The sequence below is a fragment of the Rattus norvegicus genome, chromosome 14 (assembly GCF_036323735.1).
Source record: "Rattus norvegicus strain BN/NHsdMcwi chromosome 14, GRCr8, whole genome shotgun sequence".
Taxonomy (NCBI): Eukaryota; Metazoa; Chordata; class Mammalia; order Rodentia; family Muridae; genus Rattus; species Rattus norvegicus.
The window spans coordinates 27,142,920-27,158,567 of NC_086032.1; the positions used below are offsets into that span (position 1 = coordinate 27,142,920).

At 38.8% G+C, this 15,648-nt stretch overlaps 1 protein-coding gene across 26 annotated transcripts in view; it reads right to left on the reverse strand.

Moving 5' to 3' along the window:
- Adgrl3 (adhesion G protein-coupled receptor L3) overlaps positions 1-15,648 on the reverse strand; it is a 767,242-nt gene that overhangs the window by 452,029 nt on the left and 299,565 nt on the right. The gene's annotated exons all lie outside the window — the stretch shown is intronic.

Below are 15,648 nucleotides of genomic sequence, written 5' to 3' on the forward strand. Positions count from 1 at the left end.
TCCTAAGAAGTTACAGTAAACACCAAATCCTCAATGTGTCCAGATTTCAAACTCTTAAAGAGTGCTCCCCAACCTGGACATTGAATTAGGTTAATATATTGACAATAATGAATGCAAGCTCAAATAGACTATGGAATTGTAACTCAAGTCTTTAATTCTTCAACTTTTTTATTTGTTAAGAAGGCCTATAATGATATTCACATCATGGATAATTGTTGTGGTTTGCCCTGAAGTTACTGTATTTTGATGCTAATTCCACTGCCCCAAGGACTGTTGCCTAGTTACATACTCAGGACTCAGGTGACTTCACCAGAACCACCTCTCCATTGAATTTGTAAAGTACAGGTGAGGGGCAGGTACAGGATAGAGGGAGGCCTGTCATTGGAGGAGAAGGAAGGATGGGCTGGAGAGAAGTTTGAAGGAAGAGGAGGAGACTAGGAGAGAGAAGAGAGGGGAGAAGCCATGGCAGGTGATGTTAAGATTCTGCTCTGTGTATTTACAGGTTGTTATTAATGTTCTCAAGGGACGGATAGTACCGGGCTTTGTATGTTTAAGTGGGCAATTATATCTTACCAATTGGATCTAAGATTATTGTGTTGTGTATTCTTTTATGTGAGGGTTTGTGTGTAGGAAAGTGTGCGGCTGGGCTGTGTTTCCACCAAGATACCTAGCAGATATCTTGGGACACCGCGGTGCAGACCTAGCGGGGCAAAAGACCACAATACATTTTTATTTTTATATTTTTACAACAACAGATAATTTGTAATTTCTTCTATTTCCTCATAGTAATATCTTTGTAACAACTCCTCACGTAAAACCTTATTTGTAATAATCATGCTAGAAAATTTATCAACATCATCAGCCCCTGGCCAGTTCCTACAAGGCTTCTTTCTATATTCAAGTCTTAACCTTTTGTTTTAGGACTTTAATTAGGACCCTTAATTAGGAATGACCATGACCATGGGTTTAGGGTTACCCAATGGGGCTCTGTGGTCTTGTCATAGATACATAACCAAAGACAATAGTTCTGCCTCACCCAAGTTTCTACTTCCTGTCACTAAGTTGAGGAAAAAGGAAACTAATTTAGAAAGTATCATAGGAGCAAGACAGAAATCGAGGGCAGTTTCTAAGGAACTTTTATATACCGTCAGGTCTACCTGGTTACTCACTTACACAAATGAGAACTCAGAGACACAGAGGCTAGACACATTGTTTTGGCCTGCATGGAGGTGTATTAGAACAAGAGGCAGGCACCCTCTCCATTCTAGAAATCCCATTTGTCTTGCTATAATGGCTCCAGATATTGCCAAGCATCCATGTGTAAAATCTTCACCATACCTACATTTTATTGACAAAGTGCTCTAGGGTTACAAGATTTAATTCTAGATTTAGATTGGCCAGAAATCTTGTTATCAATAACGAATTATATTTCTCTTCCTGCCAGTGGCCTTCTGCTTTTGTGCTGTGCTGGATAGCCTCCCCCTAATTAAGTCTCCTTTCTGAACAGGTGGATTAGGTGTCACACCTTGTCGCCAGAAAGCAAACCCCTTTCTCTTAAGAGTCATATGTTTCTCCAGCCTAAAGGAATGGAGGCAAGAAGTCGCAAAGAATCCAGCCCTCCTTTTCTGAATGAGCTTTCATTTCATACTTGACTACAGCTTTCTAATCCCCACTTTCAGTTTGGGTCACAGTATATGCCAAGTTCACAGCAGGTTGAAAATCGCTGTTGATCCATTGAGCCGCAGGACAGTGCATGAAAAAGTATGGCAAGCATGCGTGTTGAGGCCTTTAAAAACACATCAAAATAAAGCAGAGTCTGTGTTATTAGCATGGGTTCAACTCTGTACTTGAGGCGACTAAATGGCCTCACTGCTCCCAGGAGGGCCCCTCCCTCTTAACTGGGGTCTGACCAAACAGCTGGATTTACACTGAACCATTAACTAAGCATCAGCTGAATTATTTTTAACACACACACACACACATGCATGCACAAAAGCACACACACACACACACACACACACACACACACACACACACACAGAGCATGCTGCAGAAACAAGTCTTACAAATGAGTGCCTGAAGACTCATCTCACACACTGACCCCTGGGGTCAATGATGTCAGAGAAACTATTTCTGAAAAGAACTCCTGAGTGGGAGTGAACAACCAGGGCCCACAATAATGAGTAGCTCTTGAAGGTCACAGCTGTTGAGCCGCTAATTGTAACTTGAAAAGCTGAGTCCCGAGTTATTAATGATCTTGCTGATAAAGTTTTTTTTTCTCCCTGCTAGCCAGGCAAGCTTTCATTCCAACTTTGAAGATAAGGAAAAAATGTTCTTGCTTCAAATGTGAGACTTCTGTTGGCTAAGTGCAGTCCTGCATAGCTGGCTGTCCCTTCCTCAAACTGACAGTAACAACTGGTGATACCCTCCCCCAAGGACTCTCCCCCATTTAAATCGATGTAGGCTTTCTGATTCCAAGATCACTCTTAAGGGAAGAGATCATCCACCCCACTAAATATTAGTTTTGGCTTCTTGACTGTTATCTGTTATAAAACCGACCAAATGAAATCAAATTCATAATTTACTTTAAGGCAAAAAGATCCTTTCCATACTTTATATGTCTCTGGTATAGCACACAGAGACACTATTATATACTCTAAAATTGAGTTGTGGGAGATGAAAATAATATTTCCACAGGATAAAAAAAGGAATATCAGATGATAAAAAGAACTCCTTGCCTTTCAAGAGGAGTGTATAGTGCAAAGCAATGAAAAGTTGCAGAAACACAAGGCTGTTATTTGAAAATTAGAAGCAGACAATACAAGGAAATTCTATCACCCCCCCTCCACACACACACACACAGACATCGCTACCTTCTACCCCACTGTGAGGTCAATCAGTTTACCCTTTTATATTTTCTCTTTTGATTTGCAGTTTCTTCCCAATTTGGAGTTAAATCTTAAATTTTCAATCATCTATTTAGATCTGGCCCTTTATTTACTTAGAGACTTAGTTCACACTGGATACTTGCTGGATGACTGAAATCAGGCACTTTAATTACAGTGTCCTTTCAACTGGAAGGCTGTTCTTGGGAGCCACTAAGGTACTTGAATGAACCCCTGAGGCTGCCACAGCATGATGCAAGGCTCTCCTCCACTGCTCTCCCCCTTGGTAAACCCAAGGGATTACTGAGCCGCTCTCCAAAAGCCCAGAAGCAAACAACTAAGTCGGAACTGTAGCCTTTACTCCAGCGCAAGTCAGACCAGGAGAACAGTGGTAGATTGCCTCTGGTAGCCTAGCACCTAATTATTTTATTGGTATTGGTGCTTGGGGAAAAACATACATGCAGACAAACACTTGTTTCCTTTCATGGGTGATACACCAATATACCCATGCCAATGTTTTAAATGCTTCATTATGCTTTCAGAGTAAATATTTATTCTGAAATTTATCATTATACTAATAAATATACGATCATAGGTTTAATTTCACACACACACACACACACACACATATATATATATATATATAATTTAGGAATATATCCATTTCAACTCAAAAATTTTAAAGTAGTATAAGCAAAAAGCTACATGTATGAGTATCCATGAGCATTCTAAGGTCCTTCATGAATTTAAGGACTTTGTAATGTTATCAACATTTATGTTAATTTATAGATGCTTCCCATAATAGAGAAATAAGTTTCCATCACTCTCTGAAATGCAAATGACTCTATTAATATAAGACTGTCTTCATCAAACTACAATAATTTAGTTATGAACATTTACTGATGCTTCAAAATAATACACTGCCCTCCCCCGACCCTTGCCCATAAGTGGCCATGCTGTGTTTTCTATAGACTTTACCTAAGCAGGACTGGGGAAGCCTCAGTAATGATGTAATGCATTACTTTTAATCCCTTAGACCTGGAATAACAACAAAAGCATGAATTTCTAGAAGGCAGAATCTGTCTTGCTCAGTCTGTGATCACCAAACAAAGGCTGAGCTAGGGAACTTTTTAGTAATAAGAGTTGAAATGAGCAAGTTTGACTAAATATACACACAGACACACACACACACACACACACACACACACACACACACACGGAGTGTAATTTGCTTTAAAAGTAAACTCCATGTATAAATGTTAGCTTGTTCTCTCTGTCTCTGTCCATAAGTGTATATAAGTGGTGTGTGTACATGTGTGTATGTTGGTGGCTAACCACAGGGTTTCCTGCATTCTCACATGTGTTTTATTACTGAGCTATATCCCAGCCCTATGGTAAATTATTTCCTTATGACCTAGAAAGAGCCCCAGGGAGCAAGTGACCAGTGGAGACAGCAATAGCCATGCATATGACAGTATTTTACTACCTGTCTCTGCCTACACTCCTACTCTTGACAGTTTCTCAACGCAGGAAATTTCTTTCTTTGCAGGTAATATCTCGACCACAGTCTGAAAGACTCGTGTAACTTATGTAACTCCTATTATTTTCAAACCATCTACAGCTTCATTGTCTCTAGGAAATATGCCACACCGAAAACTAGTCATTGATTTCTACATAAATAAACATCTTTGCCAACTGTTTCTTTTGATGTACACATAACGATAATGTGAATTGGGTGAATTGAAAGTCATAAGATGACTCCTGAATTCAGTCTTTTAGTGATAAACTCCACTAAAATTAAACATGTATGAGCTGCAAACTCTTTTGTATGTTTCAGTGCAATTAGTGAAAACATAAAGTTTTGCACAAAACTTGCACCTAGGACATGTTTATTTTTGAAGAAACAAAAAGTCAAAAATCACTGTTAAGTGTAGGGGTCTTAAGACGGAACTCAAATTAATAATAGCTTTATACTGTTTCAGCAAATATGCAATAATATTAGATTGGGCAAAGACTACCTATAGCCTCTCCTATCCACTGATATAGATATGATATTCTATAGTTTCCCTCACATCATAGTTTTGTAGGTAGTAAACAACAGCTTATATGTAAAGTCACTATCATCATTCTACAAGTCAGTACATATGGTCAGCCTACGACACATGCAGTATGTCGTCGCTGTTGTAACTGAGAACACTCAATGTATGACTGAATACAACATCCAAAATAAGTAGATAAATCATATGTGTTAAATTATTTACTGTACTGTCATTCAGTTTGAGAGACAAAGGTAGAATTAATAAGATATATTGAGAATAAAGAAAAATGGCTGAGCGTTTGTAGGTAGGACACTCCATTAGTGTAGAGAGCCCTGACTCTGATCTCTGTAAATATAGGAAAAAATGTGTGTGTGGGGGGGATAAGTAACCCATTGACATGATATATAATTAATGGAACAGAGGTCTGTGAGGCAGCATACAGAATAGAAAAAAAAATACTTGGCCAGCTACAGATCTGATAGAGAGTTAATGTCGAGAATACATATAAAAGCAGGAAACGAGAAATCAAACAACTCAGTTAATGAATGGACTAATAAAATCAACAGTCAGTTCACGAAAGATGAACTGCAAACGCGCAATAAATTCATCAAAAATAAATTTTACTTCACCACCAGAGGGATGCGAATCAAAATGACATTGAAAGTTCATCTTCAGTTAGGATGTCAGCCATTAAGAAAGAAAAACGAACTACAAAATCTGACTCAAATATGGACTAAAGGGAAACCTAACATACTTCTCATGTTCATCTAAAACAGTACAGACTCTGTGAAAACCACTAAGGAAGCTTCTCGAAAAATTAAAATGGATCTATCCTACCCAGCCAAACTCCTTCTGAGTATCTTTTCAGAGCAGTCAATGTCAACATGTCACAGAGACACCTACACATCTAAGTTTATTGCAAAATTACTCACAAGGGTAGGTGATGGAATCAACATGGAGTTCCTCAGCAGAGGCCTGGATAAGGACATTGTGACAAATAAATACAATGCAATTGTTTTGAAGCCATAAACAAGAATCATGTGGTAGAAAATGGATGCACCACATTCTTGACAGAGGGACACATTTTGTAACATGAAAACATAAATTAGTTCCACCCCTTAAGATTTTAGTTTAGCAAAAATATTCTTTAAGAGGGCAAAGAGTAAACAAAGCAAAAAATAAAAACACAAAAGATGTAATATTTAACCTGGGGGATTCTTTGAAGTTACAATAGAGATTTCTGTGGTGTTTATGCCTTATCTATGGTTCTACTGATCAAATGTCTAATCGCTTACAATAGAAATAGGTAATAATTAATGGACAGCATCTAGGAGAGTGAGATTCAGGGTTTTGTGGTGTTGTGTTGTTTGTTTGTTTTGACTATGCCCTGGGAGGTGGTCCTACATAGAAGGCTATATGAGAATCTAAAAAAAATCATAATAAATATTTTCACAAATAAGACCAAAAGTTTATATGGACATAGGGTCTTGCACTAGGAATCATTGCCCCAGGGAAGCAGAAGTAATAAGATCCTAAGTTCAAAGCTAGACTGAGCAACAAAGTGGAGAGAAACACCATCAAATAGAATCAATGTTCTTCATTGCTGTTGTTTATAATTATCAGGGGGTTTTAGAGAATAGAAAGGTTAGTGTCTGTATTATTAAATATAGAAATAATAGGAGATATAAATTTTTGTGTATAAGAAAATAAAAATTTCTGATTCATAATTTAGGTTCCTTTCTACATGCTGTGTGAACATTTTACCACTGAGTTCTACCCTAAGCCCTCAGGCTCAGCATGCTAACTGATCGTATTAGATAGTTTTGTCATAGTAAAATTCTTATAGTTTAAAATTATCTTTTAAGGATTCTTCATGTGTGTGCATATGTGTGTGTGTGCATGTGTGTGTATGTGTGTGTGCATGTGTGTGTATGTGTGTGTGCATGCGTGTGCGTGTGTGTGTGTGTGTGTGTGTGTGTGTTTGGCTTTACATGTTGCTATAGACAGACTACATTTAAATATTTTTAGCCATAAACTCACAACTTATGGCACTATATAGTCTGTTGTTAATTTGCTAATTTCCACATCTCATCAGAATAATCCCAGAGTCTCTTCTTATATTTTAAAACATTAAAGCATTCCCAGAATGACAATTTTAATAATTCATTGAACGGTATTCACACTTCTTCATTTGAGCTTTGCCCTTATGCCTTGCTCATTGGTCAATGATCAAACGGAGAGGAAGCAGGGCATTGCAAAAGGAAGCGAATCACCAGCTGTTTGAACTTTTCTGTTTGTCATTTACAGACCTAACCCTTCATTGTTGGCTTTTCCTTTACATAGGGCATTTGAGAAAGGTCACTGGGGCAGTCATTTATGAGCGAGTGTCAGAAGCACTCCTGTTTCCTCATCCACCCAGCTCAGGCTTCCCCATCGTCTAGTCCTGATGGATGACCTCCCTTTGGATTAGACTCAGCAAAGGTTGCCAGAGGAGTCAACCTCTGGCAAATTTCGAGTTTCACTTTAATTAATGAATCGCTTCCAGCAATGCTGCCTTCAGTGTTCCCCCCTTACATAACAGACCCACAGGATCTGTTCATGCCTGCGCTCTGCTCTGGCAATCTCAACTTCAATGATTTAATGGATTCTTCCAGACATTCCCGACTTTTATTGCAAGGATTAAGTTACCCACTGATATCCAGATGTGCATGGTTCCCTATCTGCTTCATATTTGCACGCCTACCTCAATACTTCTAAGATCAAACTCCTCACTCAGTACCAAAAAGCCAATGTGTCTCATGAAGTCCTAACTCTAGGAATGATACCACTCAGTCAACCAGGCACTTTTGATTTTTCCTCTCCCTGCGCTCCTAAGTCCAATTAGTAGCCAACCACAGAAGAGTCTCAACTGTGCCTCACTCCTCTGCTCTCCATGACTACTGCCCCCTGTAACATCATTACCTTCTGTCCCACGGCAACAACATAAGCAACTTTTTACTTTCAAGTTCTCTACTGGAATTTTCCCCACAATCCTGACTGGGTCTAAACTATAACTCTAATTAGGAGTTTATAAAGAATCTCCATTATAGGCAAAAATGATGTATAAAGTTCCAACCCGGCACATAAGGCATCCTCTACAGGAGGCCTCAGCCCATCTGCACGTTTTCTTCCCCATTATATCTTTCCTCTTCTCCTGTCCACTCTGCTACAGTCTCCTCGGCTATCTAAGAATGGGCTTGTTTCCTCCTGCTGTCACTTTGCTCCCATTATCCGGTTCACCAGAATAGCCTCCTCTACCATTTTTCCAGCTGTGCATACAAATTGTCCTACGGACATGGGGCAGGTAGGATAGATAAAGCTTTGTAATAGACCAGGGGTGTGTCAGTTCATTTCACTGACACCATATTCCACGACATCAGGGGGCCAGCTGTGTACCTTTCTTACCCAGCCCCTCTTTGAACATCAACTATGTCCTTAGTAAAGACAGGAAGAGAATTTAGACAGGAACTTCATATGCCACAGTTGTGTTCGATATGTTATTAACATAAAAATACTATTATTTCTGCATGTATGTACCAGTGAACTCTACAAAAGAAAACTGCAAAGACAAAAACGATGGTCACCAAGCAAGGAAAACAAAAGTTCTGTCCTAATTGTGTTGCCTGCCCTCCTCTGGCTTGCCCTACCCTGTCTTGTCATTTTCATTGTGTTCTATAAATACAGTGAAGGTTTACTTCCCCTGCATGAGATATATTTCAGCTCTCCTATACGACAAGATAGTGTTTAAAGAAAGGTTTTCCAAGAAACCAATATCCTGATCCTAAAACAACATCAAAAATGTCAAAAGCCAGTCATATTTTTGTACATAATTTGCATTTTTGGAACATACCCACAATTCTCACAACATGGCAGATGCTGAAACCAATTAAGAATCAACGAAACACATGAATCTGATCAGGTTTCAGACATGAAACATTTTGAAGTCAACATATTAAAGGTTAACACCAATTTCCAGTCTTTCTCTTCCTCCTCCTCCTCCTCCTTTCTTTTTATGTTTGCAAGACATGGTTTCTCTGTGTAGCCTTGGCTGTCCTAGAACTCACTTTGTAAAACTGGCTGGCCTCAATTTTACAGACTCACTTGCCTCTGCTTCCAAGTGCTATGAATAAAGTCCATGCAAGCATACCCCCAGACCCACTGCTTGATTTTTATAACACAAATATTGAATCAAAAAGAAAAAATGTTAGCATTTTGAAACACACACTCATAAAAAGAGAAAACAAGTACATATAAAGGCTAAACAAAAAATATTGTCTATTCCATTTTATTAAAAATTAAGACTATTTAAGAGCTACATAGAGAGACAAAGGTGTGGCTGTTTTACAAAGGCAGGTGACCCAGAGAACAAGCCAGACCCAGGTGAAGACAGAACAAGCCAGAGAAGGAGAAGGAACTAGAAGATAGAATGTTGGGAGGAGTGACTATGAGGCCAAGTAGAGCAATTCAGTGAGAAACTGAGAAGCTGGATTGAATCAGCTTGGAAGATTTAGCGTGCAAGGAGGCTAGGAGCTTCTAGACCTAGATCTAGGGATAGTTAGAACAGAGAAACACTCCAGGCTCACACAGTTTGGGTATGGCTCTCCTCCCATTCCTCCATCTGAGGAAATAAAAGAAAAATTTACACTATTGAAATTTGTGCTCATTAATACCTTTATTTTGAATAGGATATAACCCTTCACCATTCAGATTATATGAAAAACAAAAACAAAAACAAGCTCCTAAAAAGTTCCTTCAAATGATGTTTAGGGCCACAACACATTTTGTTTAAATCTTAATACCTCTTTTATTTCTCCAGAGACGTTTATCTCTTCTTCCCACATAATCATATGATAGGTACACAAGAGGATTCTAAGAGCAATGTGCAAAGAACACATTTTTCAAACTATTACAATAGTAGTCTCCTCTAGACTCGTGAGGATCTCCGGAAGACACACATAAATGTGAATAGGGGCTCTATCTGAAATAATATTAAAGTGTCATATATAAAACAAGAAAGCTAACACAGCTCTTTGAAGGCCATATTATATTATTCTCTTACAGCAGGAGTTATATCCAAAAGGCTGAGGTGGTAAAACAGAAGGTTTCCCGTTGCCAAGGCAACATTTATCTCTGTTCTTCTGTCACAATCTCTGTCATCTTCTTATCTCCCCAGGAATTCTTAGACCTCACCTAGATGTGTCAGATTCAACTACAGTAAATAACAAACTTTAAGTACGTTTCCCACCCCCCTCCCCCATTTAGGATTATGGGAAGTAAAAACTGGTCTCCTTACTGGCCTGGTAAATAGTAATCAAAACATAAAGAAAGAGAGTAACAATGTTTCATTTATCCCAAGGATTGTATCAGATGAAAACTTAAAATCCTTAAGGAAATGAAGATACATTGTTTACCCAAAATATCTGATATCTCTCTCTCTCTCTCTCTCTCTCTCTCTCTCTCTCTCTCTCTCTCCTCTCTCTCTCCTCTCTCAGGCATGTACACATTTTCAGAGTTGTTTAATTCAAAAGCAGGAAGGCAGAAATCACTTGTCCAGAATTGTGCTTAGGCTGGTGACAGATGTCCACAGTGAAGCACTAATAAATCATGGGTCAGGTTACAGATTCAGTGCCAACACATGTAAAACAAAGCAGCACCAGACCCTGGTTTTACTGGTGAACCATGCCTGATGTCTTCGCACTCAAGAGATTAAGGAAGGGGACGGCAAACTGAGTCCAGCCAACGCCAACGTTACATAGTGAAACCTGAGGTGCATCTAAGATCCTCCCTGGAATCCTCCCTATAAAATGCATAACAAGAATAATTGAAAATAGGGGAAAATATGCCTGTTCTATGATCTATCAAGTTTAGATGCTGAACTGAAAGGGATTCATAAAGTAGGACCTTCTAATCAAGAAAGATAATGTCTGACAAAGGTATGGGGTAGAGGGTTATGACTGGTACGCCAAAATAATGAGTTTCTCCCTCCTTTGTTCTTTGGCTAATTATGGCTACTACTTGCTAGGATGTGATCTAAGTTAAGAAAAATGTTGCTGCCTGACTATAAGCCTTTTCTCATCAGCATTCTGCCTGTTGGAGGTTTCAAAGCATTTTGTATGCAGTTGACTAAGTTCTTCATTTATCTTAGTATCTACGACTGGCTCTATGAAGCTAGTGGCTCGGTGGTATCTAACAAAACTGGCTGAATTCCCAAATTGTGGTTTTACAAGTAACACAGCAGATGAATGTCTGACTCTCTTACTGTGCACGCTTTAGTCATTGTAGCACCTCCCATGCAAAATCATGCGAGCTTTGCAAACACAGCTAGGGACACCTCTCAAGGTACAGCCTTTGTGAGTAGAGGTTTTTATGTTAAAAGCGCTTAACCAAGATGAACATTAACCATTTCCTGAAGATAGAGCACCACTTCATCCTGTCTTCCAGGGATAAGCTATTTTAATAATCAGTTTTAATTAGGCAAGAGATTAATCAAGGTTAATTTCTGAGGAATTCTCGAAAGACCCGTGGAGATTACTTGTGGCTATTATTCTATTGAAGTGAGTGCTATGTTACATGCTAAATGAGAGCAAATGCGAGCAGAAGGATCTCCCGGCGCTCGCCAGATTTTCACTAGAAACTAGGCACCAAAATTAATGAAACAAACAAACAAACAAACAAACAAGAATATCAAAATAACAGCCCCCAAAACACCATCCAGATACTAAATAATCAAAGAGAAGACAGAAAAGTTCAAAATTTAGTCCTAATCATGGCTTCCCTGTTTCCCTGCCAGGCATTACAGGGGAGGAAAGGAAGACCTGAATGAAATCAAACCAGATGTTCTTGATATCTTATCATCCTGGCCAAAACCAAGCTATTAACAACACTGCTTCTCTTTTACTTTTTACTGAGAATGACTTTGCTTGGCAATGCCATCATGCCTTACTAATGTTACCTTCTACAGTTGTGGCCTTTGTCTCAGTAGGATGGAGAACTGCTCCTATTTAACCGTTTAAATCAGAAGTAGTCATCTTCTTCCTTGTGTTTTCTCTGACGGGCATACACAATTAATCTTTAAATCTTATTGGCTGGGCCTCAGAAGATAGCTGTCAGGGTTTCTTGGATGCTATGCACTGAACTACACCTTCACCCCCTTCCCCACATTTATGGACATTGTCTCCTTGGACATTCCTTCCTGGAGTCAGAACCACCAACACAAGTAGCTCATATTTCCCGTGCGTCATTGTAGCTCTCCGTCTTGTCTCCGAGGCTCTATTGTTTTCGTTTTACTTTGTTGTTTGTCTTTGTTCTTAATATGACATTACTTATTTAATTCTTCCAATAGGCACAATTTTTTCCTCACTGCCATCTGAAAAAAATGCCAACTTCCTTATGATATAATGTCCTGGTCTTTCTGATCAGATCCTTACATATTTTCTCTGGATCATTTTTTTAGAATTGTGTTGGGAAACTATCATTTGGACTGGACAGTCCAACTACATTGAACTTCACCCTTTGTGTTGATATGGGTGTCTTTCTTTACCTCTGTGCTGCACTTGTCTGCCAGAAGGTTTTGTATATGCCATCTACTGTATTCATGAACTCATAGTACCTGTGGCTGACTACAGAAGAAATGTGTAAAATAAAGCCAGTCAACAGTCTGATATGCAACAGGAAGGAGTTCATATGCTTCTGTCATTAATGGAGGAGCTACTGTCAGCTGATGTTTTTGAGGAAGTGGGACCATCGGTTTTCTCTGAGGGCGTGACTCTTGGTAGGTATAACAAGCCCAGTGGATGAATGGCCCATACCCAGGAGTTTATGGGCAGCATAAGTTAGATTGTAAGAAATATTTCAAAAAGAGAAAATGAAATTGGGGGGAGGGTAGGAAAGTGGTAGAATATGTGTGAGGATTTGGGGAAGTAGTAGCAGGTGAATTTTATCAAAACATATTGTCTGAATTTCCAAAGGAATGAATAAAAATATTTCAAAACAAGTTTGGTACCCTCTTATCATCTAGGGAATGTTTATTTTGCTATCTGGATTTTGTTTGGGATTGGCTTAAAGCTTTCTCCCTACATGTGTGCATACACGTGCACACACACACACACACACACACACACACACACACACACACACACACGCCTACTCTTTACTATACAAAGAATTCCAGGTTTCTGTGAATCCAAACCCTCATTAGCTCTTAATTTTTATCAACTCTAAAATGTCAAATAAATTCAAGGACAAATGTCAAAATGCCATCCCAAAAGGGTGAAAAGGACATTACCGTTCTGTCAGCATGTTGTGCTTTTTTTTTTTAACTTATTTACAGTAACTCGGGTTACTTTTAAGGCAATATGAATTTTATTTTTAAGGCACAGATTGATCGCGTGAATATTGGCTTCATTACTTAAGGTGTTTTCATCTCAGCGGGCTATATTTTTAGAGCATCTTCATCCTCCAAGAGCTTATAGCTTTCACGTTGAGAAACATAAAGGGATAAAGAAGGAACACGGATTCCCTGACATGTCCTTGTTTGAATTCTGCCATGTCTTCTCAAGCTGAAGAGTTCGGCATCATAAGAATCTCTTACTTCCTTTTATTTTTAAATACCTAGCTAAGCGCTCTAGCTGCGTGTTCTTGTTTCACTTAGGGAAGGACTATGTCCCTGTATTTACTTATTCCTCTTTACTCTTCTTGTGGGAAACATTTTCATATGACCTTCAGTCTTGCTGTCATTTTGAAAAATTACTTTCACAGGACAGCAACTTTCCAAACAGATCCCAGCCGTAATGGATTTATATTGTTCTCTGAGCTGCCTTTGTGTCACTCAGCCTATACCCTCCATTTCTGAGCTTCCGCGCGATCTGCAGAGTACCTCCGCTTTCACCGTTGTTTAAAATAGAATACAACATAACTCTCTTATAAATACTTTTCTCATTTTAGAAATGTGTGATTTAAATCCCACAACTATATTGCACTATGGCATATATGTCAGAGGCATCAAAGGCTACTGGTGTAGAAAAGTGTTATGAAATAATTAAAAACAATACAAATTGGGGACGATCGAAGCATAAAGAACTCTTACTAAGAGTTGTTACATAGGAAAACCATTTCCTATATTTTGAATTTTTATGAGAAGGTAAAATTGCTTGTGCGCCTATGTCCTGATTTAAGTAATTGTAGGTTTGACTAATAATATTAAATGTTATTTTTGGCTTTCTTCCTAATGACCTCTAAAAATTCCCAATGTATGAACACTGGCTATCTGGCATGACCTAAATGATGTTTATTTGACACATTCTCATACAATTCAAAACAAAAAACAAACGAACAACAACAACAACAACAACAACAACAAAAAAAAAAAAAACAATGAAAATTCCCTGAACTTTCATGACCACTGACGCACGCTCTGATTGAATGGAAATGTGCCTGAATCAGAGCTGGCCACATCTGAAAGGGTAACAGTGAAACAGGAAAAATGATTATGCCACCCTGCCTTTGGCTATTTGCAACATGCTGGAGGCACATCTACCTGAGTCTTGCAGCCACCACCGCTGCCCCTGCTCACACCCACCAAAGAAGAAATGATAATTTGAAAGGACAGCTTGGAGCACATTGATGGCAGAGGCTGGCCGAAGGCAAAAAGAGCACAGTGCTCTCTGAGCCCTTATCTCCCGCACTCACTAGGACTGAAGAACTGAGTGTAACTCTCACTGGTCTCTTCAATCTGAAATGGATTTTTTAAAAGTGTATTTACTTATTTATTTATTCATTTATTTATTTATATAAGTACACTGTCACTGTCTTCAGACACACCCGAAGAGGGCATCGGATCTCATTACAGATGGTAGCGAGCCACCATGTGGTTACTGGAAATTGAAATCAGGACATCTGGGAGGGCAGTCAGTGCTCTTAACCAGCGAGCCATCTCTCCAGACCCCTGGAACGGACTTATGATGTCCCTCTCTCAATTCCTGTATTAAGGCAAAGTATTCTACTTTATGTTGCCACAATGGGTCTCTGACAAAAATCACAATTAGTACGGTGATGCGCTTACCCTTTGGATTTCTTACATTTCTACCCCTTGGAAAAACTTACAGGGTAGACAGGCTAACTTGGTATTCGGCCAAATATTCCCCAGGGTGTCTTACATTATATCATACAAAGATATGAATGTTATGCTCCCCAGATGAAATTACAGGGCTAAGACTATCCTACGGAGTTTTGTGAGCAAAGAAATGTATGGTATACAGTATTGGGGAAAAGAGTATTTAATTTTGTAGAAACCTTATATAATGTTCCTCAGTGGAGTTTCAATAGTTGGATGTCACTCAATAGAGTTGCCAGCTGGGGAGTCAGATCAGAAGTACGTTCCAGAATTTTCACGGGATTATTAGCTTTTCCATGAGGTTTCTGCTTTGACTATGCATAATTTCTTACTAAGACACTTTAATCATAATCTTTTCAAAACCTTGTTAGGTCCTATTGATGAGACATTTTTTCTCTCCAAAGTAGATGATCAGAAATGTTCATCCTGCTTGTCTTTCATAGTCTTAGAAATTTTACAGTTAGCTAAACATTTTGCTACAAAGGTAATTTTAAGCTTCCAGCAACAATGCAAAAATAATATTGCTAACTCAACCTTAATTTTTCTTCCTTCCTTTGGTTTGGTTTTTCTTTTT